The sequence below is a fragment of the Hipposideros armiger genome, unplaced genomic scaffold (genome assembly GCF_001890085.2).
Source record: "Hipposideros armiger isolate ML-2016 unplaced genomic scaffold, ASM189008v1 scaffold_470, whole genome shotgun sequence".
Taxonomy (NCBI): domain Eukaryota; kingdom Metazoa; phylum Chordata; class Mammalia; order Chiroptera; family Hipposideridae; genus Hipposideros; species Hipposideros armiger.
Window position 1 is genome coordinate 1,149,618 of NW_017731820.1, and position 18,039 is coordinate 1,167,656.

An 18,039-nucleotide genomic window follows, 5' to 3' on the forward strand; every position below is an offset into this window, starting at 1 on the left:
GGGTGTGTGTGTGTGTGTGTGTGTGTGTGTGTGTGTGTGTGTGTGTGTGTGTGTGTTTCTTGGCTGGACAATAGCAAAGGAAACATCACTCTGGTGGCTTTCTAGGCCCCAACGGGCTCACACAATTGCCCCTGTCAAGTCAAAATCTTTCCTGTTGTTCAGCGATGTTTAACACCAATCCACAAAATTTAATATAATGATTCATAATCCTGGACAACAATGTACATTTTAAACATGCCACCCAAATTAAGTTGTTTTTTTTTTTCACTTTACTGCATCCTCCCAAATTTCTCCACCATCGCTGGTCAATCTTAATTCCTCAAAAGTGAGGGCCACATGAAAGGTTTTGAAAAAGAGAGAAAAGAGAGAGCCGGCCCGGCACTCAGCGGTAGGCACGGTGTTTTCCTGTAAAACGGGCCACTGCCCAGAGCACCCCGTCCGACCACTGTGGGAAGACACGGGAACAAGACAGGAGCAAGGCCACTCCACAGTCGTGTCTGAACACAGACAAAAACATGACCACTGTCCAAACCCCAAAACCACCAGTCATCCCCCATCCTGGTGAATGGGGGGGACCGCTGCTCTTCCTGGCACAGCGTCAGCCTCGAGTCAGCCATGCCCCCTTGTAGATGCTATCTACATAATGATCTAATGTCAAGTTTCCGCTGCTCCCCGACACAGCCGGTCCCAAGTGAAGCCCCACTTCCTTGGACCAACCCCCAAGTCACTGAACGCAGGCCCAAACCCTAGAAGTCCTTTCTGGTGCCCTGTTACTGAACCAGCTGACAGGTCTCCAGGGTGTGTGTGCTCCTCTTTGCAGCAAACATCAGCCCACAAGTATGTTCCTGCACTTCCTATTCCTGTTTAGCTGTAAAGGGGGTACAGGACCCTCCCACGTTAAATGCAGTTGTTCAGCTTACATGGAAGAGCCTGAAATACGGTTCTCAACCTACTCCATACAAATTTTAGTCTCCATTCTCTTCAGAGACTAGTGCAGTGATTCAGTTCCGTCTTCTGGTTCCCTGGCAGCAAATTCTGGGGACAGCAAGACCACCCCGAGGTTCCGTCTTTATAGATCACAAGGTATTAGGACCGAAAGGGACCTTCCTTTTACAGATGGTTACACTGATACCAGAGAAGTTAAGTAGCTTGCCTGGAGCTATTCATCCTCTCATGGGCTTTCTTTCTGTTTGCAACAAATGTACATCCTGGATTGGGTCCCCAGAAGTAGACCCCGAGATGAGGATATTCTGCACACCACTTATGGGGGACATGCTCCCAAGAAAGGGGGGAGCAACATGGGGAAAGGAAGAAGCCAGTCAAGGATGGATAGAACCTCCGACAAAACCTGCAGAGGGTGTTTTTCACCCAGCTCCTCTCAGCTGGGGCAAGTTGGCCCCCAGGGGACATTTGACCATGGCTGGAGACATTGTGATTGTCACAGCTGGGGGAGACGGTGCCACTGGCATCTGGTGGGTAGAGGCCAGAGATGCTGTTAAACACCCTCCAGGACAGCCCCACAGCAAAGATTGACCCAGATTAATTATCAACTGTGCTGCCTCTGGTTGGGGAAACTCTGGCCAACAATGATGACGGAAAAGAAGAGTTCAACAGTGGGGGGCCACAGGCCTGAGACCCCAGCCAGACCAGAGGGACAGCAAGGAGCTCCCTGGTAACGAGGGGCTCACGGACAATACCCCACCTTGCCCAGAATACTTGGAATCAGCTGAGGCACTTGACTAGTTTGCAAATTCAGCCAACATCTTTATTCACAGAGTGATCGCATTATTCTCTGGCAAACTCTCCTCCTCTTTTTAAATCCCAAGTTTGACCTAAAAATGAAGGTAGCGTGATACAATAGAAAGGGCATAGACGTGGGAGCTGACTTTGAACTTCAGATGCATCATTGACTTACTAGTGTGTCTTCAGACCGTTCCTTAAACTCCCCATGCCTCGTTTTCCTCCCCTAGCCGATGGAGACACCATACTTGCCTTTATAGGGTTGTTGGGGGTTAAAATGAAGCAGTAAGTGAAAAGAATCTGGAATGTGGTAGGCACTGAATTAATGAGAGCTACTTCTAATATTATTCTATTAGGTGTTGGACAAATAAAACTGTTGGTCTCCAGAGTCTTGACAACCATCTGTTCGGTCATTGGACTAGTGCCCAGGCAGGGGAGGACTGCCCTAATGAGGGTGCATGAACTTCAACTTACTAAGGAGATTGACATCCCAAAACTCTAATACTGCTTCACTCAGATTTCTGATAGAAAAGAAACCGGAACACACGCACACCACCCACACCGCCCACCCACTCCCCACCAAGGACACAGCACCTCACAGCCATGTATGGGCTCTCGCAAAGCCAGCTGAGCTGATGTCACCTTCCCGGGGGCCCCAGGACAGCTGATTCAGAAGAGACAAGATATTGTCTTCTTGAAAGCCAAATTGAGCATGACAGTTAAACTACGGCTCTTTCGGAAAAGGCAGCAGATTCAAAGTTTTTCTGGACACACAGGGTTGAGAGACTTTACTCACAAATGTTCTGTTCCCAGCTCTACCTACAAAGCAAAACTGATTCCATTTTCCTGTGGTTTTGTCTCTATAGAGCCCAACTGGTGTGGCTGTCCTGGTTCCCAGGGCTGCTGCAGCCTCTGCAGGGTGGACTTTAGAGAGGCAGAGCTGTGCGTCCCAGCCGTGTCCCCGACCTGTCCCAGACACTTAGGTAATTCCTCAACCTTGCCCCTCCTTGCCCCTCGCACGGGGACTTCCTCCAACCTGTGGCAACCTCAGAGCCATCTGAAGAGGAGCGGGTCCTTCCCTCCTCTCTGCCAGCTTGGTAACACTTTCAAAGGAAACTGCAGTCTAGTAGCATGTGGCCTTGCAAACAGATGACATTTCTGGAGCTCACGCACACTAAAGGGATTCAAGATGACAGATCCAGCCCGCGGAAAATGTCAGTGTTAATATTTAATATTGTTTGAGTAACTGCCCTGCTCGACTCACTTAGCATGACAGGCACCGGTGGGCGGCTGGCTGGCTGCGTGTCTCCCCAGGCACTTGGCGGGAACATAGCTTGTAGAATATGCTTAGTCAGCAAGATGTTCAATAATGTAGATGTGAGATTCAGATTTGCTTTGAGAAATTGCATTGAAGTTGTCCGGCATGACTCAGGGAGACTCCAAAACACTGGGCACCCAGAACCTACTTTGACCAAAGATGCCTTATGTCTTCAGACAAGTAGGATGTGATCCCGGGGGGAACGGACACCCACTTTCCTTGGGCAGCGCACTCGGTTAAGCTGAAATTTCAGTCACTCTGAGAATAATCTAGATGCAATAAATACTCACTGATTAAATCGCCAATTTGATTTAGATTGTACTTAAATGATATGAACGTAATAGACAAGAGAATTGAAACCATAGCAAAGTGGGTCTGTTTAGGTTCTTTTCTTTTTTTTTTTTTTTTAGATTATATACACTTAAGTTTATTTATTTGTCCCTTAAACTTTGCTCTACCTCCCCCCCAAACAAAAAGAAATGAAGGGAGTCATAGCTAACATTGGGTATGCATTTACTTTACAAAAGGATCTTTCAGAAAAATTACTCTGTATTCTCTAACACCTTGTTTTCATGGGTAATTGTATACAAATCACTTGACCTCTCTGTTCCTAGAAAGAAATTAATGCCAAATATTTTACAAGAAAAGTAGGATAAACGCAAACATTTTCCTAGAGCTTTCATTTTTTGAAAAAACATATCCAAAACTAGTACAATATTAAAATCTCAGTGGATGGGGGGAGGGGGGTTGTTACTTTGTGAGGGTGAAAAGGGTAACTATTGCATTGTTCTGTACACCTGAAACTAACAATTAAAAAAAAAATAGATATTCCTCATATGAAACTCAGAACTTAGTGGTTTGATCAAATATGATAATAGTCCTATCTTATTATCCACATTCTAAATATCACCAAAATTGAATTTTTACTAAGTAACTATAACCAATCTTGATAATAGAGGCTGATGGAAATAAAAGATATCACAATTTTCAAAAATTTTAATTATTCTAAGCAAATGTTTAGGTTCTTTTCTGATCACTCGATTAATTTTAGCTTTGGTTTATCTATAGAATGTCCATCCGGGTCCGTTAGGAAGAGATTTTTAAAAAGCAATACCTTAAACACAAAACCATTCACTGATCATGTGTTTCCTGTCTCAATGTGTGAATTTCCAGGTGGGATGAAGTGTTTGTGTGAACAGAAGTAAAATTACAGTGCCACCTTGAGGAAACTAGAATTCTATTCTTAGAGCAAGTGACTTACTTACAAGTGTTCCTGGGTTTGGAGACAAACTGTCCTTTAGGTCATAAGAAGAATAGGTGAGGCAAAGGATAAATGGGGGGCAGCTCTTTGCAGTGAAATGTCATGAAACCTCCCAGATAACCACAGACACCAAAGATTCAGTGCTCCTGGAAGCAGACAGGGGGCGACTCCCTCGTGTACAGCTGTATATTTTCTTATAAATGGCTAGAGGAGCGGGGAAACTTAAAAGGTGGAATCCAAGTTGCCTGTGTGGCAAGTGAGGTGCCTCTGTTTTCCTTAACCTTTTCTGTGCCAGTAAAGCTAGCAGAAAGCTTGCAGAGTTCAGGATCCCGTCGGCTGGCCTGGCGGAGTGTGTGCTGATGAGCCTTGGGGTATATCAGGGAGACACATGTGTGTTTGGATACGAACATTGCAAAGAGCAAGGAAGGTTTAAGAAATGCAGACCATGAAGGCTTGGTATATAAAGCTCGACTTCCAAGAACCATAGACAGTTAAAGCTAAAAGGCATTTATTTAATGGATAAGGAAACAGCTTGGTCACCTTGCACAGTCACACAGCTACCAGGCCTGTGGGAACGCCAGTGTTCGTCACCAAATAAGCATATAAATTGGTCCAGCCAATTAGGAAACAGCTTGGAAAATGACCATATGCTTAGCGCCAGCACTTGCCATCCTACGGACCTTGGTGCTAGAGAAGAGGTGCCCGTACTGTAGAGGGCCCCGTCTTCTCACCCTCTGCCAGTGTGGCTCCCCCACTTGCACAGGAGTCCAGGGAGATTAGGGAACATGCCCAAGTCCCCCATCTCCCAGATCACATGCCAGGTACCTGGAACTCTGGAATGCCCTGCCCAAAATGGCCTTAAGCCAGTTTCCAGGACACCCAAAGGGTAGCCAGCGGGGAGTGCTTGCTGGGAAGCAAAGTGTGGATGGTACCGGAGCTGAGTGTGCAGTCTGGGATGTCAACACCCAGGCATACAAGCCGCCTCACGACAGGAGACAAATCTAGGGCTGAGGAAGAAGGGGTTCAGGCCCCAGGCCAGCGCCTGGGGGGCCTGCTTGCCTCACGCTGGATGGTCCACAGAACACGAAGCAATCTAAACTTTCTTTTTTTAAAAAGATTTTTATTGGGAATTGGGGGGATGGGAACAGTGCTGGGGAATTGGGGGAAGGGGAACAGACAAGTTGCTGTCCTTTTGTTCTTCAATCTAGTTGTGAAGGACGTTGCTTCACTGGCCCAAGTTGGCACCATCATTGCGCTCTTCCCGGGCGAGGCAGATCAGTCGCCGGCTTCTGGACGGCCGCTCACTGCGGCTGCTGGCCGCTCACGCTGGCTGCTGGCTACACACGGTAGCCCATGGCAACCCACTGCCACAGGGACTGCAGCCAACGCCGTCGCTGGCGACTCACGGCAGCCCAGCTCCAGGTTGAGCTGTTGTTCAGCATCTTAGCTGTAGAGGGCAGTGTCACTGGCCCTCATATGTGGGATCCGAACCGGGGCCCTCTGGCGTCCCAAGCCAGCTCTTAACCATCGCGCCACTCGGCCGGCCCGCAATCTAAACCTTCTGAATTGGAACCTCCCATTTCAGGTCATTACGAAGGGATATTTGTCAGAGTATAAGAGAAGACTAGAACATCTTAAGTATATGTTTACTTGATTTGTAACTTTTAAATATTTAGGCACATTTATACTTTTGCCCTGGGCCCAGCAAATCAGAGAGAGCCCGATTCTTCTTCTAGATATTTTTTATTCAAAAGACATCATCAGAAACACAAAGCTTTATGCATGAGGATGAGATTTAAAGTGTATTTTATATGAGGAAAAGAAGACATCATCTTCGAAGTAATATTAAAGGGAGCATTAACCTAAATTCTGTTATACTGTAGATGGAGGGTCATGCCAGGGTTTTAGGCTGGAATGATTAAAGATGGAGGAGGAGGAAGTTGGGAGGACGGAGGTTAGAAATCAGGCTCTCCAGTTGAGACATGCTGTTCGAGACACTTGTAAGATGTCAAGTAGGTGGTTGGTTATACAAATCAGGAACATGGGGGCAGAGATGTAAATCTGGGGTTCATGTATATAGAATCATCACATATGTAATCATACTGATATGATTAGACCTATGTACAAAATCACGGACATAATACATAATCATCTGGACAGAAGTGATATCTGACGGTAAATCTTAGGGAAAAGACAAGAGGGTCCAATGCTAAGCCCCGAAATAGTGGTGCCTTTGGAGATCTGATAAAGTGTAGGTGTTACTGCTGACTCTTTCCACACTTTTACATCGAGGCTTTGTGAGATAATGGAAAAAATATAGATTGGTGTCTGCCCCCGGTTCCTGGCATAGAGCTCCCTAATCCCTTGGAATTCCCTGGGTCATAGGAGTGGCTTCTGTTTTAACGAGGTGACTCTTTTTGGGGTCCTGGAAAGCTTCATGGTGGGCGCTGGTCACCAGAAAGACCAGCCATGATTAGAGGCTTGGAGCTGTAGTCCCGCCCACCGTCTTCCGAGAAGAGGAAAGGGCTGGAGACTGAATTAATGATTGATCATGCCTGCATGACGAAGGCTCCATAAAAATCCCGAAAGTATGGGGTTCCGAGAGCTTCCGGCTTGGTGAACACGGCTCCTCTCTGGAAGAGAAGCTCCTAGGCTCAGGACCCTTCCTACCTCCCCCCTATTTATCTCTTCCTCTAGCTGTTTACCTGCACCCTTTATCATAGCCTTTATTAATCAACCAGGAAACGTGAGTCAGTGTTCGCTGGCTTCTGTGAGCTGTCCTAGCAGACGTTCGAATCCGAGGAGGGGGTCATAGGGAACCACTGATTTTTTTTTTTTGGTTTTTTTTTTTAGCTGAGCCATCCTGCCACTTGTTGGCAGGTCACTGGCGACTCACAGCAGCCCAGCTCCAGGTCGAGCTGTTGTTCAGCATCTTAGCTGTAGAGGGCAGTGTCACTGGCCCTGATGTGGGATCCAAATCAGGGCCCTGCTGCTCAGAGCCAGTGTCCCAAGCCAGCTCTTAACCAACGCGTCACTCGGCCGGCCCAGAGCTCACACTCTTGAGCGAGCTCTTAACCAACTGAGCCACTCCACCAGCCCTGGGAACCATTGATTTATTGCCAAGTTGGACAAAGCTGTGGGTAAACTGGGAAGTACTTCTTGCTGTTGGTGTCCGAAGTGGGGCAGTCTTGTGGGGCTGAGCCTTTAACTGCAGCGTCTGTACTGACTCCAGGCTGAACCCACATGTCTGCTGTTGAAATGTTGTGAGTGTGAGTGAAGGCAACACAGTACACTTTTCCCAGACAGGCCTCTATTTCCCTTAGCACTGCCTGGTTTGGAGGTCTGGAAATAACAGTATCCACTGTAGAGATAAGTTTAGGGACACTGGAAAAAATAATATAATTCTGCATCATTAAATCAAGATTTGAAACATATTATTTACAGATTTCCCCCTTTACCTGTATCCTTGAATTGGTAAGCCGTAACAATCCTGATAAATGAAAAAGGCTTTCTTTTGAAAAAAAAAATTTATGTTTCCCTGTGAAAACATCCAAAGATATTTCTTCAATTCAAGTGAAATAAGAGGCTAGAAATAAGTACAAGACCAACCTGATTGATTAAAAAAAAACAACATAAAACTATTCTTTTTATCTGAAGTTTAAAGAATGAAGATGTGGACTGGGAAGAAAAAAAGGTATTTCAGTTTGCAAAGCCCTTATGGTTTCTGGGAGTGCTTTTCTTCAAATTCCCCTTGCCTTTCATCTGGGTTCTGAAAGCCTCTGTGGCGTGTCCCGTTTATATAGAAACTGGCCGTCCCAGGCAGGTTTGCAGAAAGGTGCCGATGACATTTCTAGCCCATAAGTAGTTGCACTGGCAGTTCTCCCAGCAAAAGTTCACCTTTCCCGGTGACCCCCAAGGGGTTGCATTCATTCCCATATGTCTGAAATTATTACTTCAAAGCACCCAACTCAATTCACCCTGGTATAAAACGCAGTTCACCTTCCCGGCCTGAGACCCTGTTGGTTTGAGCAGTTCTAATGGTCTCGAGATGTGGGCAGTGGCCTGTGGGGGAGAGGGGGGGGCAGGGCCCGGCTCTTTCTGAAGCCATCAGGTCTCTACTTCTGAACACTTGACTTGCTTCCTTTTGAACGTGGCTGACCTGGTTCCATTAAAGCATCTTCTGCTCCCTCCCTTTTACCACAGACCCTAGTGTTTCAGGCCTATTGATCCATTACAGCATGCGGGGTGTGAGCCAGTAATGGCTTTCCCCTTTCTGCAGCTGGAACCCAGAGTGCCCCCACCTGCCCCCCACCAGCAGATGCAATGAAAGGGGGAATGGGCGGAGCCCCAGGCATCTCCCTGAGCTTCAGAAAGAGCCTGCAGTCACCCAAAGTACCACTGCGTCTCACTGCAGTTTGAACCCTTTTTTTTGTTTGTTTGTTAGGGTCCTCAGTATAGATAAAGAGTTACAACAAGAGGGTTGTCGTGACCTTTTTGTTCCACATTATGAGAGAATTCCTTCAGTGTATTTTCTGTTCATCCAAATCATCAGGATCCTGGCAGGAAACAATGGCCCACTCAAAGGGTGACGAAAGAAAAGTTAAACGGGGAACTGTTTCCAGAGGTATGGTCAGTGCTAAAAATGCACCAAAGGACAGCAAAGCTCCCACACGCCAGGCACAGTGCACAGCACTGGCGTCCCTAAACCGGAAAGGGTGGGAATGAAACTGGAGGCCAGCCCAGTCCGGGGCTCAGGACTCGGGGCTTGTGCTGCCTGTGCCGCTCAGCCAAGACTGACACAGGAATTGGGTCATAGAATAAGCATTTATTATCTGAACATCGGTGGTCTGAGAAGGCAGCAGGTTAACACCTCCAAAAACTGCCTTCACATCCTCAGTCCAGTTTAGGGTATTTAAGGGAAAATCCGGGCGTTCCTCCAGAGGCTACGTGGCGGTTCGGGGGGTTCTGCGTGAAGCCTTCTCTCTGGCAGCTCCCGTGGCATCAGCAACCCGGGAACAATGATGGCAGTAGCCTGGGAAGAATGCTAGACCATAGAGATTGTGATCCATAAGCGTAAAGGTATTAATCATAAGTTTCAGGATAATTTTCTGAAGCAGGGAACTGGGTGGGACATTCCAAGCTGAAGCCTCGGGGGATAATCTATTGCTAAGCTATAGGTCAAGAAAAGGTGAGGTGAGGGGCATGGCGAGGCCTCTACCATGGGGTCCCAACCGGGCCCTGCTTCAAGAGGAGGAAGTGAGGTTATTGGAACCTGAGGGCGGTAGCCATGAATGAGGGGCTGTGTGACAGGAGCTGAGGCCACAGGGGAGAAAAGTAGCCGTAGCCAAAACCACAGCTCAGCAAAGGGGGGGGACCTGTACAGCGGCTTCTCATTATTCACAGGAGTTCTGTTCTAAAGTCACCACGAACACTGGATTAGTGGATTTTGAGCCATGCTCCCCAGGGAAACGCAGGGTTCGGGGCCTGCGAGCCTCTGGTCACATTTTTGTCAACATATTAATGCATAACCTTGCTTGATGTGTTTCTATTTAAATATAATCACATTTAATACATATTGTTGATTTGTTCACATTGAACTCAAGGCCAACAGCATTATAACTCACGAACAAAGCTCATCTAACACCTGATTTCCTCTGTAAGCACATCAGCTTTCCTGGGTGTTTCAGCACCAGGCTTGGGGGCCGCCGTAAACCGCAGAATCACCAAGGAACAGCGCAAAAACGCCGAAGCATGGCACTAACTAGACCATGAAAAGGTCCCTTGTTTTACAGTGTGAGAGCTTAACCTCAGCGAGAAATACGTATGTTAGGCAACTAAAACTCCTCGTCACTCAGTGCCTGGCCACAGATGAGGGTGAAGGTGCTTGAGTATTGGTTTGCAGGTTACACACCAATTCGTGAGCAGGCCAATTTGCATATACGAAGCCTGGGGAAAAATGAAGATGGCCACCCACCAGTCACCCACCACACCTTTCATTGGCCAACCCCAACCAGAAGTCAGATGCAACAAAATCCAGTTAATGCCATTCATAGACGTCAGTCTCCCAGGTACACATCAGGGCAGAAGAGGACAGAGAATGGATTGGAAGGGGAAAGAGATGAGCCGGCCCCTTCTTTCTACTGAATTTCAGATAGGACGGTTATAGTTTTAATTCCCAGAAGCTATTCCATTCTCTAATTGTTCCTTTTTTGTGACATTTTCTACACAGATAAATATCTTCTCAAATCTCTCTGAAGATACAACTGAAGGTATTGCTGATTGTGATCGGTATGTGTCATTTTACTTGTCTTTGGTTCCCTGTCTTATCTCTGTTTCTTCAGGCATTATTTTTGTATCAATCAATACAGGTGTTCCTTTTTCATGTCGCAGTCTTTCGTCAACTCTCAGGTCATATTTTAAAATGAGGTCATAGAAAAGGTAACGGGGGGGTTTCCAACCCCTCTCGCTTGCGCGCTCTCTCTCTCTCTCTCTCTCTCTCTCTCTCTCTCTCTCTCTCTCTCTCTCTGAAATACAATACTATTCAGCCATTAAAAAAGAAGAAAATCCTGCAATTTCCAACAACATGGATAGACCTTGAGGGCATCACGCTAAGTGAAATAAGTCAGATAAAGAAAGACAAATACTGTGTGATCTCATTTATGTGTGGAAGCTAAAAACATCAAATCATAGAAACGGAGTAGTGACTTGTCCAGCCCTGGGAACCTCCAGTATCAGTTTCCCATGGCTGCCAAGTAGCTAATTACCACAAATTTGATGGCTTAAAACAACAGGAATGTGTTGTCTCACAGCTCAGGAGGCCAGGAGTCTGGAATGGAGATGCTGGCAGGGCCACGCTCCCCCTGAAGCCTCTAGGGAACAGCCCTCGCTTGCCTCTTGTAGTTCCTGAGCCCCCGCCCCCACATCTCGGGACTTTGGTGGCATCACTCAGTCTCCACCTCCGTGTTCACACTGGTCTCCATGTGGCCTCTTTGCATCTCTGTGTCCCTCTCCTAATAGGGGCACAAGGCATTGGATTGAGAGTCCACCTGAAATCCAGCAGGATTTCATCTCAAGATCCTTAACTAATTCCATCTGCAAGCATCGATTTCCAAATAAAGTCACATCCTGAGGTTCCAAAAGGTAGACATGAATTTGGGGGATGCAGCATTTAAACCCCTGTATTTCCCTATAAGGAAAGAACCAATCTTTATCCCCATCTGACAGATGAGGGAACCAAGGCTCAGGATACGTTGCCTACAGGTACACAGCTGGTAAATAGCAGTTTGAGCCCAAGCAGCCTACCTCCACAGGGGGACGGCGTTCTCGAGCGCTGCGCTGCACCCGCTCTGAGTGCCCTGTGTGCAGACATTGGCAGCAATCTCCGACTCCTGGGGAGAGGAAGCTATAACATCACGATGACAATAGTAAGACAACGGGAGCATGCTACAGCACCGTTGGGGTCCGATGGGACAGAATGTGGCACACAAGTTTTGGTCAGAGAATAGAGTACCAAGCATCCACCTCAGAGGCTCTCACCATCTGGCCATGCATGGGCACCGTGTGACTGCAGACAGCCCCGTGAGATCTAGCAGGTGGCACCATGCGATGGTCCATCTTGATGGGCCCTCCTGGCCGCCGAGGGCTCTACAGCCTAGCACACTGCATCGGGGCAGAGTCCTAATGGCCAAGCCCATACGTGGCACTGAGGTGTGTCAGGCGCTGTGCTACACATAGCTCATGTGATTACCACAACAACTCTATGACAAATGTGGAAACTGAGGCACAGAGAATTTCATGACTTGCCCGAGGTCAAATCCAGGTGGTCTGGCTCTGGAACCCACTGTGCCACAGAAGGACCTGTGATCAGAGCGCAGGAAAGACAGCCGCCTTAGAACATTCGGTCCTAGTTGGGGATGCAGAGGGGTCAAGGACAAACGGAAGGTCCCATGGTAATGCGTGAGAGGCAAGTAGACAAACACTTTCCCTTTTTTTTTTTTTTTTTTTTACTATTAATGAGACCCCGTTTTTACCCCTAGACCTGCATGTCCTGAGAAATATCATCGTATTTGAACCAGAAGGAATTTAGAGCGTAACTGGGTCTGTCCATAGCTGAAACCTGTAAGACACTCATTACCTCTCAATCTCACAAGTATTTAAATACTTTTAGAAAAGCGCAGTTTAATCATTAGAGACTCAGTAACATCAGGGAACTGGTCTGTCCATATACAATAGAATTCATGTTCAAACTTGTCAAGGTTTGCTTATTTGTACAACTCGGAGTGATAATTTTCTCAGTTTCTAAAGAAGAGAAACCTTGAAATTCTCTACCAAACATTGAATTCCAAGAGGAAAGTAATATCAGCATTCAGCCACTAGATGGCAGACTCCCACAGTCTGAGGTGCAGACAAATATTGAACAAATTAAATGACCATCAACAAGAACATTTTTTTTTAAAGATGCTCACAATCAAATACCAGCTTCATATGTAATCAAGAAAGGGTCTGTGAAAGTAGCTGATTCCTTAGGGAAGAAAATAATAGGGTACAAATTTAGCCTGCCCCCACTCCCATCCACTACCCGCTAATGATCAATAAAAGGAATGGGACCCAAGAGGATTTATAGAGAAAAGGAAATAGATTATCCATATGCTTCCAGCCGATCCTTAAGTGTCAACCTCTTTGAACTGGAGAAAGCGGGGTTTAGGGAACCCCTGCAGCCCCCACATCCTCTCTCTCATAGAAACTGACAGCCTGGATCCTTTGGCGCCCAGGGGCCGGTACTGGTGTCAGACTTTTGCAATGAGGTGGCAGCCAGCAGACGTTAGTTTATGGCGGTAGAAAGGGCACATGCACGGAGACTTGGGTTCGAATCCTGGCTCTGCCACTGACCACTGCTTGGCAGGTCACTGTATCTCTCCAAGGTGCAAGGTCCTCATCCATATTAATCATCTATTTGATACAATATGAATACAATATAATATAAAATATGTGTGATATTAATATGTTCACTTGACAAGGTCATTGTAGTGATTATAAATAATAACTGTCCCACACAGTTGTCTGCCAGGGAAAAAAAGATTGGCAAGTTCAGAAGTCACTTTTTTATTTCATTTAAGGAACAGCTGTGTGTTTCCTTTTAATATATCTGTTTATAACTGTGAAAGCAATGTGTGTTTATTAGAGGGAATTTGGAAATACAGTTAATTTTGATAATTTAAAAAATTATCCAGTCATTGTCCATTATCCTATCACCCAGAGATAACCATTAGTATCTCCTTCCAATCTGTCTTTCTACCTCCCTATGCACACACAGGTATGTATATTATATGTGTATGTACTGCAAAATTGGGGTCCTATGGTATGCCTAGATATATACCCTGATTTATTCACTTAAACAATATATAATGAATATTTTTCACATCCTTGAATGTTCTTTTAAAGTATATTAAATGGGTGCAAAATACTTCTTATGAAAGTGCCCATATTCTATTATTGTTTTTAGTTTTTCATTAGTATAAATAATTCTAGGGTGAGTATCTTTGAGCATCACAGACAAGGTCCTTAAGACAAATTACTATGAATAAAGATACTGGGTCAAAGGATTAAACGTTTTTAAGATTTGAAACACCTGTCACCCACTGCCTTACTGAACAGTTACGGCAGGTTACACACCTGTCACCGTGGAGGATGGTCCCATGTCACTACCTCTTTATCAGGCCTGGATGTTACTTTTCTTTTCTTTTTTTTTTTTTTTTTTAAAGATTTTTACTGGGGAATTGGGGGGATGGGAACAGTGCTGGGGGAATTGGGGGAAGGGGAACAGACAAGTTGCTGTCCTTTTATTCTTCAGTCTAGTTGTGGAGGACATTGCTTCACTGGCCCAAGTTGGCACCATCATTGCGCTCTTCCCGGGTGAGGCAGATCAGTCGCCGGCTTCTGTACGGCCGCTCACTGCGGCTGCTGGCCGCTCACGCTGGCTGCTGGCTACACACGGTAGCCCATGGCAACCCACTGCCACAGGGGCTGCAGCCTACGCCGTTGCCATCAACTCATGGCAACCCAGCTCCAGGTTGAGCTGTTGTTCAGCATCTTAGCTGTAGAGGGCAGTGTCACTGGCCCTCATGTGGGAACCGAACCGGGGCCCTCTGGCGTCCCAAGCCAGTTCTTAACCATCGCGCCACTCGGCTGGCCCTGGATGTTACTTTTCTTAATTTGTCAATTTTCTTGGGAAAAAATGGTATCTTGTTATTTTAACTTGATTTTTTTTTTATTACTAATGAGGTTGGAGGTGTTTTCATAAGATTATTGGCCGCCCTAGTTCTTCCATGTGGAATTTACTCAAGTTTTTATATATCTTCCTGTTCGAGTGTTTACTTATTACCAGCTTACAAGAGTTTATTATATAATCACGACTTAATTCCTGTGTCACTTATATTGGAAAATGGTTTCCCTAGTTCTTCATTTATCTTTAATATTATTGCTTATGGTACTTTTTGATACAAGTTTTTCATTTTAATGTACAGTAATCAAAACCTTAGAGGGAAAGCATGAATGTTTAGAACAGTCTTCCTCTCATCTAGATCTGATAAATATTTACACGTGTTTTCTTCTGGGTCTTTAATAGTTTCATCATTTACACTTACTTCTTTAATAATAAACATGAAATTTGTTTTGGTATAGCATATAGGTAGAGAGACAATTTAATTTTTTTGCAAATATTTAAAGTTATTCACTACCATTGTCATTTTCTTCATCTAGGTTCTACCTATTTATGAAGATTATTTCCAGTTATTTCGTATTTTGCTTCTATCGTAAGTAGAATTTTTTATTATCTTTACTAATTGGCTTTTTTTGAATATAGAACACTATTAATTTTTTCAGACATTTATTGCGTAACAAGCAAGTTTATGAAACTCTAATTTTGATTGTGTATCAGTTAATTGTCTTGGATTTTCTAGGTATAAAATTTTATCAGTTACAACTCATGAAACTTTTGTTCCCTCATTTCTAATTACGAAATTCCTTTTCCTTGTTTTATACATTTGCTAAAACAAGAGTGCTAAATCACAGTTATAACAGGTCAGCTCATTTCAGGTTTAAATATAAGGTATGACACCATTTATTCAGTGACCATTGAGTGTGTATTCTGTGCCAAGGATTGTTTCAGGCGCTAGAAATACAACAGTGGGAAAAACAGTAAAAAAAAAAAAAATCAGCTATTATGTATTTGTGTTCTACTAGTGTTGGTTTGTATTTCAAGACAGATTAGTCTTTATAGAAAGGACTTTTTGTACACACACGATCGTCCATAGATTAATCTGTTGTCTCATGTGGCAGAGCTTTCTGATATCTAGAAATATTTACCCATAGATGAAACACCTAGGCAAGAATGTCCTAGAAACTATTCCAGCACTGGGGGGATGGTTGGACTAGATTATTTTATTTAACAATCCTAAATTAGGCATCTATCATCTGCTAGGTACAAAAGAGCTATATTGAACTTTCTCTGCTCTTCATGGCCTCAGAGTCTCGTGGGGGACAGAGCAATATGGACAAATATTATAGCAATGTAAAAATACAGTGTAAGAGAGGTTTAAACAGGGTTTCACACAAACATGAAAAAAGAAGTGAAAACTCTTCTTGTATGAGGGAATGAGTCTCCAAGCATAGGGAACAGTGTATGCAAACTCAAGAGTCACAATAGAACATGTTCATGTTTAACTGCAAATGTTTTAGTTTGGCTGAACCACAGAATTTGGGAAGTTTCCTTGGAATCATGAGATTATATAATTTACTGTTAAGTTATTCAAGTGTTTATAAGGGGTTGCATTTCAAATGTCTTATGAAGCCTCTTTCCTCAGCGTCTTTACTATGCTCATGTGCATTGTGAATCTCCAATTATAAAATATTTGCTTATAATGTATAAGCTATTCATCTTTAAGAGGAGTTAGGGGGTTTGAGGTAGCTAGCAAAACCATAAAAAGATAAAGTAAAAATTTTAAATCAAAACCACATTAAAAGGGGCCCACTCAAATCTGTCAGTTGGATGTGTGTGTCCCAAAACTTGTTCTCCATGGAAGTCAAATGATGATGGCTTGGGGTCGGGGGGAGCGAGTAGTAGATCGTTATTGTGTAAGGGAAAGTTTGGGGAGATGAAAAAAGGTTCTGGAGATGGATGGATGGTGGTGGTTTCATAACAGTGATAATGTACTTAATGTCGCCGAACTCTGTACTTTAAAAATGGTTAAAATGGCAAGTTTTATGTTAGGTATATTTTATCCCAACTTTTTCAATGTGCATTTTATGGAATGTCAATTCAAAGACATGTTAATAGATGTTATATGGGGGGGGAGGGCTTCTCTCCTCAAATAAACTGGGGTGGGGTGGGGTGGGAATTGGGTTAAAGTAGTATAGGTTTCTTTTCTACAGGCTTCTCTGAGCCTTTAGTATATCAGTATGTATTATGAACTACGATATCCAGTATTTCCCAATTGCATTTAAGCGCAGAGTACCTTGTAGGGCTCTCTTTCATGGAACCCATTCAAGGCAATGCTGTTACAGGTAATAGAATATCTACTGTGATTGATTGTTACACTTACTGTCATTTTTTTTCTTGACTGCTAAAACAAAAAAGAAAACACAATCAGTTTACAGTTCAGGAAATGAAACAATTTCCTTTTTGCTGGTGCTAAATCCTTAAAAGAAGGGATTATGTAAATCCTTCTTTGAAGAAACAAAACAAAAGAAAAAAGTATCATCAAAAATCTTACAAAAGGTGCAGAAATGTTCATGTCGCTGTTTTTAACATTGGCCCTAGATGACAAAGCTAAAATAAGAACATATAACTTAATAAAGATGGCTAAGTTGATGTGGTAGAATTTAGATAATCTATAGGAGAACTTTACAGAAGTAAATTTATAAATCACAGAACGGTGGTTATAAAAAAAACAAAAACCTTAAATTACATATGGTCATGCTAACAAACTGACCTCTCTCATGATGTTTCCAGAATACCAGAGTCTTCATATTTTGATATTTTATGTCATTCATGTACTTTTCTTCTGAATTTTCCGTTATTACTTCTTTGCAGTAGGGAACACAAAGACAATTTTATGATGTCTTTTGTGACGATTCCTTCCAATACCGGGAGGATAATGGTCCAGTATTTATGCTGATTTTAAATATTCTCCCATCTGAGACATATCCAGAGGCAAGTTTTAATTGCTGCCTCTGACAAACTTTACCCATTGTGACTTCCCAAAATTCTCTGACAAATTAGCTTGGAAACTCCACACTAAAACAATCGTTTTTGTTCCTCAGCCTTTCTGACAGACCGGGCTGGCCAATTGTGTCATAATGTATCGCTGTAATTAAGCATTTTGACAGGAAAGAGACATGTTTATATTTCTAGTCAGTGTGCCCCACTAGATTTCACACCCTGAGGTGAAAACCGAGACTGCACAGAGAAGCATAAAAAAGCCAGAGAAATCTGCAGGACGTATAAACTCTGCCTCTCTGCCAGATCCCAGAGCCTGAGGGTTCAGTGTTGACCTGGCCTACACTTGCTCTGTGACACCGACTGTATGGATCCAGAAAGCAAATGAACTTGAGCCATGTTGGAAATTCTCCTTCTTCATTTCCAGCCTTAGTTACCGGTGTAAACATCCATCTGGTCAACTAAGCTGGATTCCTCAGGGCAGCGGTTCTCAACCTGTGGGTC

The 18,039-nt window shown here is 44.2% G+C and overlaps 1 long non-coding RNA gene across 1 annotated transcript in view; it reads left to right on the top strand.

Annotated features, from left to right (window-relative positions):
- The window catches only part of LOC109395449 (uncharacterized), a 21,019-nt gene extending 5,887 nt beyond the window's left edge, over window positions 1-15,132 (top strand). The window contains exons 2-3 of the long non-coding RNA XR_002126667.1: window positions 10,549-10,607; window positions 15,078-15,132. This is a non-coding gene — a long non-coding RNA (uncharacterized LOC109395449). The remainder of the gene's footprint in view (window positions 1-10,548; window positions 10,608-15,077) is intronic.
- The last annotated feature ends 2,907 nt before the right edge of the window (window positions 15,133-18,039 follow it).